The sequence below is a fragment of the Rhinopithecus bieti genome, unplaced genomic scaffold (genome assembly GCF_001698545.2).
Source record: "Rhinopithecus bieti isolate Rb0 unplaced genomic scaffold, ASM169854v2 scaffold_20477, whole genome shotgun sequence".
Classification (NCBI taxonomy): domain Eukaryota; kingdom Metazoa; phylum Chordata; class Mammalia; order Primates; family Cercopithecidae; genus Rhinopithecus; species Rhinopithecus bieti.
In genome coordinates, this window is record NW_016810038.1 from 2,768,578 (window position 1) to 2,782,318 (window position 13,741).

The window sequence follows — 13,741 nt, forward strand, 5'->3', positions numbered from 1 at the left end:
GCTCCTTGCCAGCAGCCAGCAGTGGGGTGAGGGCCACTGTGAACTATTTACCTAGAGGACGATGGGGTCCCTACCAGAGCACAGTATTGCCAGGGAGGCCTCTGGAACGAGTTGGAGCTTGGAGGATTATTCCAGTTTCGTTATTTTCTCAACCTTGAGGGCAGGTCTCACGCCGGCAGGAAGAGCACAATAGGCATGCATGTAGCACAAACTCAAGGTCCCGGTCCCCGAATGTACTCCCGAATCCCCAAGAGCTCCCTGCTCGGGCAAGTATGGACCTGCACCGTTTACTGACTCCTTCCTTTGGCTTGAAGACGTCTTGTCCAGACCTGGGGTGAAAATTCAGCACATGCTCACCCCTGCCAGCTCCCAGCCATGATAACCACACACTGTAAAGCCCTTTGTAGTTCACACAGCACTTTCACAGTCACTGTCTCATGTAACTTGAGCCTCTCCTCAGTCTTAAGGGCAAATGAGTCAGGTATTCCTAGACAGGCTTCATGGGGTTCTTGGGCATCAGATTAAATGAATTATGGACTCAGAAACTCCAGGCCCATTCTACAGATGAGGACCTGAGACAAGGAGAAGGAACAATCTTGCCCAAAGAACTAGTAAAAGTCAAAACTCAAACCAATTCCTCTAAATCCAGAAAGCAAAATTATTTATCCTGTACCCGCCTTGGCCTCAAAGGAGGCTGAGAGAGAGAAAGGGAAACATTTGGCTTTCCAAGGTTAATGGAGTAAGATGGTTGAGGAGACTTTGGAGTGTCTGGCATCAGAAGGAGCAGATTCTTCTGTAAAAATAACAATAAAAGCAGAATTGTGTTCTCAAACTCTAGCTAGATGTTGAGACCTAACCTCTTTCTCTCTGATTAAAAGGAAAGTTAGGAAGGGGTTTAGGCAAGTGTTAAAGATGGAATCGAAACAAGACTTTCTCCATGGCATGATCAAGAGGCTTGAGAGGGAGCTGAGAAGAGAATCGCCTTCCCATTATGAGTCAGTGTCACTGAAGGTTTCTCTCTGTAGCCCCTAAAGTTACTTCTCCCCAGGCTCCACTCACAACTTAGTTAGAATTAATCCTACAGGCTCATCTGCCTCCAAAACCAAAAGGGCCTGGCCCCTTGTGAAGCCCAGGCAGTAGGTGGGTGTCGGGGAAACAGACCCCGCAAGGTGTGCCTGGTGCCTCCGTGATTTTGTTGAGGATGAGTCATGCCCTTTGTGTCCCATTTGTAGCCTGTTGAGTTCCATGCCTGAGATCCTCATTTTTCTTCCTGCCTCATCCTCTGATTCTATTTGGCTACTGGTTCCAGCACGTTGCATAGGAAAATTCCAGAACAAAACTCAGGATTCATTTGTGGCCCTCTGCTGAGAAGGGGGTCTTCCAACTCAAATGTGAGAATGGTTTTCAGAAAGTCTTTCCAAAGCAGAACCGTCCCCATTTCAGGTATGGGATTGAAGAGGATTAGGAGAATTTCTCTCCCTCCCTCTCCTCTTTTCTCTCTCTCTCTCTCTCTCAACTTTTAACATAAACACATATTTATCTTTAAAATGCCCATATTTCAACCTTCTCCTTCAATGACTGTATCGTCCTGCCCACCCACCTCCCCAATGAACCCGTCATTAGTGCACTACCTATTGTTGCCTTCCCAGCTCCTGTGGGCACAGAAATCAGAATTCTAATCATGGCACTCTGTTTCTACAGGAATCTATTAGTGATTGCTAAGGGAAACACTTAGCATTTTAGATAAATAAGTACATAGTAGTTAAGTGCTCCATTCCCAGCAGTTTAGAGTATATGGCAAAAATTCTTTATGATCGAGGGACGAAAGAAGGCATGATAAAGAGTGACAGCCTTCAGTTCTCCACATGCCCTGTTGACACTCCTTTCTGCAGTGGGGGGCCAGATGGAGGGGCTTTTGGGGTGAGCGTCAGAAGCGTGCCCCTCCCCATGCTCCTGTTTATGCTAGCACACTCTCCCTTCTCCGCTCCAGCCGGCCTTGTCAGGATCCCTCATTTGGAAGCTTAATCATATCAGCAAGCTCACCGCACTGCATTTGTAATGACTTGTTTACCAGTCTCTGCCGGCTCCCCTTGCCACACTGGGCTCTCCCTAAGGACAAGGGCCATGTCTTGTTCTTGTCTGCCTGTCTTCCTGCTCCCACACATTGCCTGGCACAGAACAGGCCCCAGTGATTGCCTGGGACCCTCAGGCCGCGTGACTCTCATCTGTCTCACAAAGGTGTTTTGCTCCACCAACTGGTTCCTAAGCTCCTTGAGGTGAGGGCTCAAGCCATCTTCTGTTCCTCCCCTCTCATGGAGCTTCAAAAGACATTCAGTGGCTCACAAATGCATACCTAATTGCATTAAGCCATGAGTAAGATGGTTTCCCCAGGTCTGCATGAAGGAAGAGGGGACATCTGCTGTGATTACCTGCCTGACCCCCCTTCTTTAGGGGGAACCATCTATCATTTATTCTTTTTATTTTGTATTTTGTATTTTGAGACAGAGTCTCACTCTGTCACCTAGGCTGGACTGCAGTAGCGCGATCTCGGCTCACTGCAATCTCCGCCTCCTGGGTTCAAGCAATTTTCCTACCTGATCCTCCCAAGTACCTCTGGGACTACAGGTACATGCCACCGAGATAATTTTTGTATTTTTAGTAGAGAGGGGTTTCACCATGTTGCCCAGGCTGGTCTCAAACTCATGACCTCAGGTGCTCTCCCCTCCTCAGCCTCCTCTTAATGGTTGTAGCAGAGATGGCCCCAACTCAACCCTCAGTACACGGACAGGTGCAGGACCCATACCTGGCCATTCAACATCCCCAGTGACGGGGTCAAGGACAGCCACATGACTAAACCAGGCCAGTCAGATTGAGTTTGGGGACTCAGTTATTAAAAAAAAAAATGGTCACGCTAACGCAAGCATGGAACAGCTGGGCAGGACCAGAGCTGCCCAGAGATGGAGAGAGACGAACACCCACCTACGAAGCCTCTGGACACAGCTGAGCTTGAAGCAGTTCTCATTGTTCCGTGAGATAATGAATTGGGTTCTGTTTGTTTGTCTAAGCCAATTTGAATCGAGCCTCTTTTCCTCACACCCCAAAGAGTCCCTCCTAACACAGGCATGCAGAGTTTAAAGTTCTGCCTCCAGTAGCAACATTTCAAAATAAGATAACCAGGGAATCTGTTTGGGAATAATAAAAGCTTGAAAAAAGAAACACTGCTCTCATATTGGCAGCCCCAGCTTTGTGAGCCTTCTCATTTTATCCCAGGAGTCTGGACTGTGGCCCCAAATCCCACCCTAACCCAGGAGGGGCTGAGAAATTCATCTCTCCAGCTTCTGTTTACAATGAGGAATGATGACTCTGCTCAGCCTCTGCCTAAAGCCTCGCATATTAGTGTTTGCTCTCTCAGGCTCCCAGAAGGCCAGGGCTTCTCTGAGCTTTCTGGGAGACAGCTGAGTAACACTGGGCCTCAGCAGCCTGCAGATCAACTCATCTCTTTTGCAAATTGCTAACCGGGTCTAATGAATTGGCTGGGCACAGAGGAAGGCCTTGGTGTCCTGTGCAGTGACAGAGTCCCCCCAGAGCAGGCTGATCCATCGTGCCTCTGCCGAGGAACAAATCTATTAATATTTGGTGAGAACATCAAATTGTGCCCAGTGGACATAACGTCTGGTCAAGAGAAACACACCTCTCTGTTATTTAAAAAAAAAAAAAAAAAATCTTATCGTCCCTCCATGTTCTTTTTTCTACTAGAGAATGCCAGCCTTCCACGGACGAAATGGATAAGAGACCCCTAGTGAGAAGCAAGGAGGGCTGGAAAGGCCCTCCCGTCCACAGGCATAGAAGGTAGCATTACTCATCCAAGGGGAAAAGAAGAAAAAGTTTTATAAGCTGGAGGAAAAGAGTGGTATTTAATATGCTACTGGTAGGGGTATAAACTGGGAAGCAATTTGAAAATGGCTATTAAAAATGTGCAACACAACACTTAAAGACCCGGCAATTTCTCTTCTTGGTTATTCCCCAGAGCAAACCCTGCTGAGCTAAGGAGATATGAACAGTGTGTCCAAGGAGCATCATGCGTGAAACACTGGTGATGACCAAACTCTTCATTAATGGGAGAATGACTTCATAAATAAGAGTATTCCCACCCAGAGGGACTCTGTCCCTGTTCAGGAAGTTGAGATAAATCTACATGTATTCATAATGTGGAACCACAAAACATTTTTGAGTAAAAAGAGCAAGTTGTGCAATGAGATATGCAATGTGATGCTGCTGTATTACACACACACACACACACACACACACACAGAGAGAGAGAGAGAGAGAGAGAGAGAGAGAGAGAGAGAGAGAGAGAGAGATGAAGATCTGTCAGATGCACTCCAGACTCCAAACTGTCATTTTACCTGAGGATGGTATTAGAATGGGGTAGTGGTGAAACTGAACATCAGCCTTATGTATTGCATTTTAATGTGTTAAGGATTATTCATGATTACATGTGTAATTGAAAACTAATAATTAACTTTTTTGCTCCCCTATGTGGAGCATCACTTTTTCCATGTTTTTTTTTTTTAAGAACAAAGGTGCTCCGCCTATCAGTGGTCTTCTAATCAGTCACCTCATACCCACTCTGTTTACCCCAATTCTTGCTCCACTGCGTGTCTACAGTGAACTTTAGAAAACCTAAATGGGATTATCTGCACCTTGCCCTTCACCCTTCAGTGGCTCCCTGTTGTTCTCAGGAAAAAATTTCAGGCCCGGACTGAGGCCTGAGAAGCCCTGCAGGTGATGCCCGGTCCTGTGAGTCTCCACTGTGCCTGCGCCCATCCCCCATGCACCCTGGCACACTGGCCATCTCTCTATCACGCGTGCCATCCTGTGAGCCTCTGCTGCACCTGCGCCCATCCCCCATGCACCCTGGCACACTGGCCATCTATCACGTGTGTACCACCTCCTCCTGCCACAGGCAGCATGCCCACCATGGGCTCCCAATCAGTGTCCCAGAATCTTAGAAATGCAGAGTTTCTGGGAGCCAGAGGTTACAGTGAGCTGAGATCACGCCACTGCACTCCAGCCTGGGCGACAGAGTGAAACTCCATCTCAATCCATTGGTCAATCAATAAGAAATGCAGGGATTCGGGCTGCCTCCGAAACTCTTGGCGAGTGTCTCTCACGCTAGCCCAATGAAGCAGAGAAGGGAAGGGTCTTCCAGGAGGGTCTTTGCAGAATGTTGCCCATGGCCTCTGCAGCCAATTCTGCTGAATTGGTTCAGTGGTTTAAATTCATACAGGTCAAGGCCTTACAAAAGTTGAGGAAATTCTAGATGAAACAATGTAAGTCAATGAGGATCCTACTGACAGAAAAAAGGGGGATATGGCCCTCCAAGAGTGGGGCCCAGGGAAGGGTGCGGGGGTTGGTGGTTATTTTAGGTGATTCATAAGCAAAAAGTTAAATAAAACTGAATTGCACAGTGATGAAGCTGTTCTCTCTTCTATTCTCTGTTAATCTTCTGATTAAGGAAAGAAGAAAGTCTTGACTAGGTGCTAATGCATCTTGAATGCTTCCCTAACACTTCCAAATCTGTTTTTAGCAGGAGTATTCCTAGGGCTCACGGACTTCAGCTCACAACAGATTCTGCCTGGAACTTATATACCAAAAGCATTGTAGTGTTTATATTTTTGCAATGTTCCCTTAATGGTACATAATATTAAATTTTCATTTTCAGTCTCGATAAACAGCTTGTCTTTGAAATAAATGGACCTAAGTTTTTTTGTAAGTGCACCTAGGGGTAAAAATAAGAATCACATAGGTGACATGCAGATGCAACAAAAGTTCTGAAGGTGGCACCTAGATGATTTCAATTTAGGAATCAGTGCTGATCCCCAGATCAATCCTCTGGGTGCCTCTGGACAAGTCACTGGACAACTCTCTAAGCCTCAGTTTCTCCATCTGCCAAAAGAGGATAAAAGTCACTCATCACAGGTTTGCCCAAGGGAATAAATGTGTCTGACCTTCCTAAATTGAAAGCGCCTCCTGGTTTTAGTTATTGAGAGAGTTTTCTAAAATCTCCATTGGAAATATAGCCCTGAACCTCGCTGTGTTTACTGTTATAAACCATGCCAGCTGCAGGAAATTGCAAAACCATAAACTCAATGTAGTCTTATCGTTCAATAAAACATCTCCCTCAATCAATATGACTTCAGATGTGTCATCTGGGCACAGGGCCACACTCAGCTCCTCTTCACTGTTCCAATTTTAGTCTGTGTACCAGGAGAAGCGGCACGACATCCAATGTGCCCAGCAAAAGCCCAAATAATTAACCTCAACCACATCAATGTTCTCCATTCAGTTCCGCAAAATGTGTTTCTAAGGAAATATATAAGAGCACTCTTTATACCACGGAATGTTTTAATGTACCCAAGCATTCAAGTAAATAGAACAGGTCTCAGTTAATGGAACTTTTAGCACAGAGGTTTTCAATAATAATAATTTTTTACAAAGCTGATATGTCATCGGCTAGAAGGAGATGTGCACATAAATATAAAAACAGGGCAAATCTATTTATGAGACTACTTTTTGCAGCCCAAGGGTCAATAACTATCATATTAGGAGAATGATAATAAGGCTGTATGTTGATGGGCATTAGGATCACAGAGAACAGGACGTCCCAGTTGAAATACAAACAAAATCAATGATGTTGCCTTCATCCCCCCACCTCCCCACATTCTGAAAAATAATCATTTCAGAGCAGTGACCTCATCAGAAATTGTGTAACCACAACTACAGAGAATCTTCGGCAGCTTTTGCTTAGGTAGCGTCGCCCTTCGTATGGATGTGCAATTTTCAATTGCTTTTTCTAATGGAAAAATGACACAGCAGCACGTGAGCACGTGCACACACACACACATACATGCGAAGCTTGTCTTTCTAAGCGAGACTCTAACTGGGAAAACCGTGGAAAGAACATTTTCAAGACATGATTTGCTGTGAATTTCTCCTTAGGCTAGAAGGCATGGCTTTTGACTGAGTGGCACCAGCTGACCGAAGATGACATGGAGTAGCTTTCCGGGGAAAACTGCCCCCAGCTCCTATGCTAGAATAAGAAAGGTGTTCCAGGTGAGAAATGAATCGGCAACTCAGTCCCATCACACATGCATTTAACCTACACCCTGACTGTTGAAGCTCACCCTTCCCTGACCCAAGAAGACACAACTCCACTCTCTTGCTTAATCCTCACCACAACAACTCAATCCATTAAGATGTCACAGCAGTTTTGGAGGTTTAATGCTAAAACAAAATGGCACACACCACGCAATGAAGCAGGGATACTTGGGAATTTCTCATACCCCTCTCCAGTGAGAGGATTTGCTGTTTATCTTCAAAGCTGCCTGCATGGATGGATGGCCTTTTTTCTTTCCTTCTTTCATCTCAGCAGTCCTCAAACATATTGTGCGCGAGAATTTCTGTTCAGAGTTGTATACATAAATCGTCCCCTTATGATAGATTTGCAGGATTCTCAAAGATGATTTTGACAATACGGATTGTGCCTTGGGGGCCAGCTTTGGAAATGAACCTCACCACCCTTTACAACATGACCCCACTTTAGTGTGGGAGAGGACGTCAGGTTAAAAGGCATGGAAACGACATTAGCTGCTCCATCACTACTTTTACCTCCCCAGAGCTTCCATCCATAAAACAGAGGTGACATAAAATGACTCCTAAGGTTGGAATGGTGATTCCATAGAGTTAAATTTTACGGTTCCTCCACTGCCATCCCACTGGATACCCACTGGGTTTTTCCATTATTGACACAACGCACACTCGGAAACCAAGACTCCAGGTGGCATGCTCGCTCTTGTTCATGCTCAAAGAAGATTTGGGGGCTGGTCTTTGCTTGTGCTTTCATCTGAGACTAAGCTACAGGAACCTCAAGGTAAAGAAACTTATGTTTGTTAAATTGTTCATTCAACAAACATTTATTGGGGACCTGCTACAATGCTAGGCCCCTGGATGCACACATGGAGGAGATGACCTAGCAGCTTGGTAAATAAGGTCTTCTTTAGTTGAGATCATTGCTACAGGGGAAAGGCCACCTAAAATTAATTCATTCACAATTCATTCGCAATACCACAATTTCACAGTGAATAGTATTAAGGACTTTGAGAATTTGTCTGGAAAAACGACCAAACCAAAAGTTGTGAAAATAAGCTAATATGCCTACAAATATAAAAATAAAACCTCCATTTTGGAGGTTATAATGGCAAACTATGAGCTAATTGTTAAAAATCAACAAAACTTAGTCAAGTATTGATGAGGACATACATTTTTACATAAAATTGTAGGGTAGAGCAATGGACTATTTACCTTGCATTTACTTTAATTGCTAGGTCATCAAGAAGGATACACCCCTCCCAAAAAAATTATAGAGCTTTATCAATTTTTCCAAAGACTTCTCTTAAGCCTCTGATATTCAAGTCACTCTTCTGCAGTTATCATCTTTGTCACTCTTCTCTTGTTCATTTGTCACCTAGTCTGATTCTGCCAGTGGGTGTGAATCAGCAGGCTGCCAATGGTCTTTTCTATCAGTTTCACAAAATGCAACATCTTGAGCACAATTTGCAATTTCACTTAGCGATCAATTTACATGATATTGCAAAAATTAATCTGAAGGGCATGGATGGATGTGAGGGTAGGCAGGGAGACAGAGAAGTGAATGGGGTCTAACTTTACCAGCAGTCAGTCTATTAGGGAAGGTTACCATGTTCCTACCTAACCAGCCAACCTTATGACTGGAGTGTTCCATAAAGAACATCTGGATGATAAGGTAGATGCCTGTTTTCCCTGGCACATCAATGACTTGATAGCTAAGAACTTTTTTACCAATCTCTTCAATGAGACAGCCCTAGTCTATGAGATTAAATGCACCCCTCAGCCCTTATCCTAAAGCGAATGTGATGAGGAAGGATGTTCTTTAAAATAGCAAAACTTCTGTCCATTCTTAGTCACACAGCCTGAGGTGCCTGGGAAATACACCTTAGTTGATATTTTAAAAGAAATTTCAAGTTTCCTACACCAACTAGCTGGAAACTTGGATGGAATGGACTACTGGATTTAGGATTAGGGAAAAAAGACTCAGTTGTCCGGGGAGTCTCATAGACTCCAATCAATGTCCAATCTTATACATTAGGTCTTTATCCTTCATAACTCCTCTGGCCTTCTGCTTTCAGATGACTTCACTGCCAAGCCATCTGTTAATTCAAATGATTAGAACCATGCTTTTGGAATAGTTTAGGAGAGAGGAAAATTAAACATCTTTTTTTTAAATATTTTTTTTAAAAAATCCTCTCTGCATCATCCTCTTAAGTTATTGACAGGAAGTGTCTCCAAAAAATAAAGAAGACAAAATTATCAGTTATCACATCTTATTTCAGGCCCTGGACAAAAGCATTCACGACCTCTTATTTCTGAATGTTTTACTGATTCTAGTTGGCCTATAAGGATTAGGATCTAAGGTTTTCTCTACCTTTAAATTGAGAAATCCCACACCCCGACCCCGCGCCCTGCCCCTCCGACACACAAAGATCCTTCTCAATTTCTTTGTTGGATTCTACCAAGTTTCCCCAAGTTACAGCCCCTTGGGTCACCCAAAACAGATTACCCCATCACTGTACCGCCATGGAAAACAGGTCATCTCTCCTCAGAAAGAAAAAAACACAGGAACACTCACGAGCACACCCATGTGCGGGCGCGCGCGCGCGCGCGCACACACACACACACAGAGGCAAGGTCAGCTCCCTCACCAGGACCCAGCTCTGATCTCTCCATCCGGGACGTGCCAGGTCAAAGGAGACTGGAGAAAGTTGTTTGTAAGCAGTGGACCGCCAGGCTCAGCTCTGGGTTCCTTTGAAGTGACAGTGCTTTGTCTTCAAATACCCAGTGCCCTCAGAGTGCCTGTCACTCCACTGTGAAATATTGGTATTGGCTAGGGCTGGTAATAAAACCCCTGTGCCCCTTTGATTTCCAGTGGTATTTATTTTAAAGCATTCTTCCACCCTCCGACTCCATGGTGTCCATCATGATCTGTCAACCCCAGCTTGCTGGTTTGCCCTACTACCTTCCCGGTCCCCTCTCTGACACTTCAATAAGGAGCAGTTGGTGATTGATATTCTCTGGGCTGGGGCTTCTACCACGTCCTGCAGCTCACAGCTGCCCTGCAGTGGACATCCTCTACATCCTTCCTAATTGCTGGAGAGGAGGGCCTCTGAAAATGGGAGCCAGGGCCGTAGGCCCCTGGTTCAACTTGATGCTCAAATAACAAACATGAAAGCATAGACATTTGTCACCATTCCAGGCTATTCCTGGGGCCTTCTTACCTATGTAAGGGGATGGGGTGGTACAGCTGTGTTCCCAGCAGGAATCTGAGCTATGGAAAGTCACTTGTTTCTTAGATCTATATTCAGGTTTTGTTTCTGAATTTTTTTTCCTTGGATTTGGTTTTATTCACCATTCATTGGCGCCCCTAGTTTGCTCTTGGGATATAAGTGTGAAGAAAGCAATGCAATGCTGATGTTGAAACAGGATGTGCATGGAAGTGGGATTTCCCCCGCATGGAGGGAGCTCAGGATCTCTGGGACTCCTCCATTAGTCCATGGGGTGAGTGTGCAGGACCCTTCCCTGACACTGAAGGGAAGAAGGGGTGAAAGGGCTTTTCATTCTGGGCTCTCTGCTCACACCGAGGCCCCCAGGGTCACCATGAGTATGCAGGGTAAGCTGCAGATGAGGCAGGGGCGCCCGCTTCCATGGAGCATGTTGGGAACTGTGTCCCCTGTGGAGGGGGAGAGAGGAGCAGGTGTCTCTGCTGCAGCTGACACAGCCTCATGCTCAGGGCCAGCGCGTGAGCCGGACAAGTCAGGCCACAGCCGGATTTCAGCTCCAACAAACACCATCCACATACATGGCAGCCCTGCTGAGCCCCATCCCACCGGCCACTGGACATTTTTCCTGAAGGGAAGCCAGTGGGCCCCATAGCTATCAGCATGGAGGCTACCCGTGGTCACTTGGACAACTGTTCCCCCAAGTGTGGAGCATGTCCTGCTGGCAGTGGCTGGGGCAATTCTGTTTGAATTGTATTAGGTTTACAATAGAACTTTCCTGCAAAAATGGTTTACAAACAATGAGAGCCCAGATTATGTGCATTCTTGTGCACTGAGTGTCCATGTGTGTCCCTGCCTTTTTTGTTTACAAACACATTTTAAGGTCACTTCTGTTGGTTCAGAGATAGGATAAAACCTGTAAGGATGGTTGAATAATGGCCCTCAGGTCCTAGTCCATGGAACCTGTGGATGGTTATGACCTGAGTTAGAAAAGGGTCTCAGAAGCAGTAATCAAATTAAGGGTCTCGAAATGAGATGAGCCCATGTTTAGTGAGGGCCCTAAATCCAATGCCAAGTGTCCTTATAAGAGAAAGACAGAAGAAGATATGACCCACAGTGACACAGGGAGAAGTCCACATGAAGATGTAGGCAGAGGCCACAAGATGTAGATCAGGCCACAAACCAAGGAAATAGCTGGAGGCCCCAGAAGCCAAAAGAAGCCAGGAAGGATCATCCCCTAGAAAGTCCAGAGGGAGCATGAGCCTCCTGGCCTCCAAAACTGGGAGAGAATCCAGTTTTATTGTTCAAAGTCACCACGTTTGTGGCGATTTCTTACAACTACCTTAGGAAACTGATACAGGTGACACCCAACTGGAGACACTGTCATCAATGGCGGTCCCACGTCTTCGGGGGGCCCAGCATGTGCCCAGCCCACCTACACTCTATCTGACCTTCCCATGTTCCCTCTTCCTGACCCTGAGCCTTTATCCACTCAATCCCCAGTCCAGAAAGCCTCTGTCTGTTCTCCCTACATCCAGATTTCCAAAAGAACCCCCATCTTTCCAGAAAGAGCCTCCTCTTTTTGTTCCCCCCCCCCCCCACCCAACACTAATAAGATGACCTCGTCCTCTGCTGAACAACAAGAAAACACTCATTACCCACGTGCACACTCATGGGCACTCAGCATGTGCTAACTGTCATGCACCTGTGTTTATAATGCTGAGCGTATGATAATACTTGGCCATCTGTGCTGGAGTCTGCAAGGCGTTGCTGCACCTTGAATCTCACACTGACAGACCATCGACATCCTAGACAGACAGACAGGAGATGTCCCGGGAAGCAAACTGATCTGCCAATGTCATTCCCAGTGGCATTTGAGCTAAGGGGTGGTCAGTGGGTCAGTCTGTCTGTCTTTGTCCTGTACCACATTTATCGAGAGCAGGGGTCACCTTTGTTCCCCTCCCTGTCACAGTGCCTAGTCCAATGCCTGGGGAGCTAAGTAGGGAGGCTGACGGGGAGTTCCAGGAGCAGCTCCATTTGGCTGTCCTTAAGGTGCTGGGAAGAGAGCTGGCGGTAAGCTCCTCCATGGGGGCAACTGGCAGAGCTCTGGCTGATTCTGTTGGATTCCACCAATGACCATCAGAACCTCCTAGGTAGAGGGGTTACCAGCTGTCTGCCAGCATCTCAGCAGGGGTTCCATCCAAGCTCTACTCCATAAAGGAAAACTCGGGAACTGGAGCTGATGGGGGCAAAAGTGAGGGAAGAGTCCATGGGAACAGGGAATGAGGAGTCAACCAGCAAGTACCATGACCCCTGGGGGCTCACTTCGCACTTGGAGTTCCCACACCTCTGGAAGTCAACCACACACACACAATTCTGTGCACAGTTCCCAGGTGCCCTGAGTTGGCACTTCAGAGGGGGTTGGGCTGGACCTGGATCCCAGCTGTGGGTTATACATTGGAAAACTCTTAAGGAGAGAAGAGGGGCATCCACAGGGCACCTGGAGAGTACAAAGGTGACATCAATGGCCCCTGTGGCTGTCACAAGAAGGCCCAATGATAAAGCAGAGAGTTGCACGGTCCCCTGGCCTTTGCATGGGGGAGAACACCCTCTTGTCCTGGTGGTACAGACCAGCATTTAGCCCTTAGATGCCTTCCATGGGGCGTGGCAGTATCAAGCACAGCGCAATGGGCAATTCCGCTGGATATAGAGGAGGGAGATGGAGGTGTGGATGAGAGCCACAGATGAGGAAGAGAGCTCAGAGCCAGTTCCCTGATGGAATTTCCACCTACCCACCCCCCTGCATCCCAGCCTCTCCCACATGGGGCTTGACCCTTGACCTTCCTTAACAAAAACAACCTTTCCTCTTCAACAACTGGCCCCAACTGTAAGATGAATTCCTGCCTGGATTTAAATTCTCTCCGGGAAGCAAGACTAGTCCTTGTCCTTGCCTACCCTGGAGAGCTTTGGGGGTTGGGGAGCAGAGGTGTGGGGAGAGCACTCAAGTGCCATCTGTCTGTAGGGGGCACTGGAGCTACACAAAGGTGGAGGCGGAGTTGCCCCAGCAAAGGATCCCCTAGGGCAAAGACCTCAAGCATGAGAAAGAGCCCAGGGTTAGCCCTTGAGCCAAACAGACAACAATGAACCACAGAAGGATGGTAATTCAGGCACTGCTGGCCAGATGGGACCCTGCAGCCTTTCCCACAGGGTATTCATTTTTCCCGATCAATCAAGCAAGGCTACGTCTGAGCTCCTTAATGCTGGGGAGAGGGGAGAAAGGGAGAGGAAATTGAGGTCCAGAGACGTTGAGCCATTTGCCCCGGTTGCCCAGTGATTGCAGCTTAAAATAGCCATTTTTTCCAGGAAGC

The 13,741-nt window shown here is 46.7% G+C and overlaps 1 protein-coding gene across 1 annotated transcript in view; it reads right to left on the minus strand.

Annotated features, from left to right (window-relative positions):
* ZNF831 (zinc finger protein 831) overlaps positions 1–13,741 on the minus strand; it is a 70,260-nt gene that overhangs the window by 39,892 nt on the left and 16,627 nt on the right.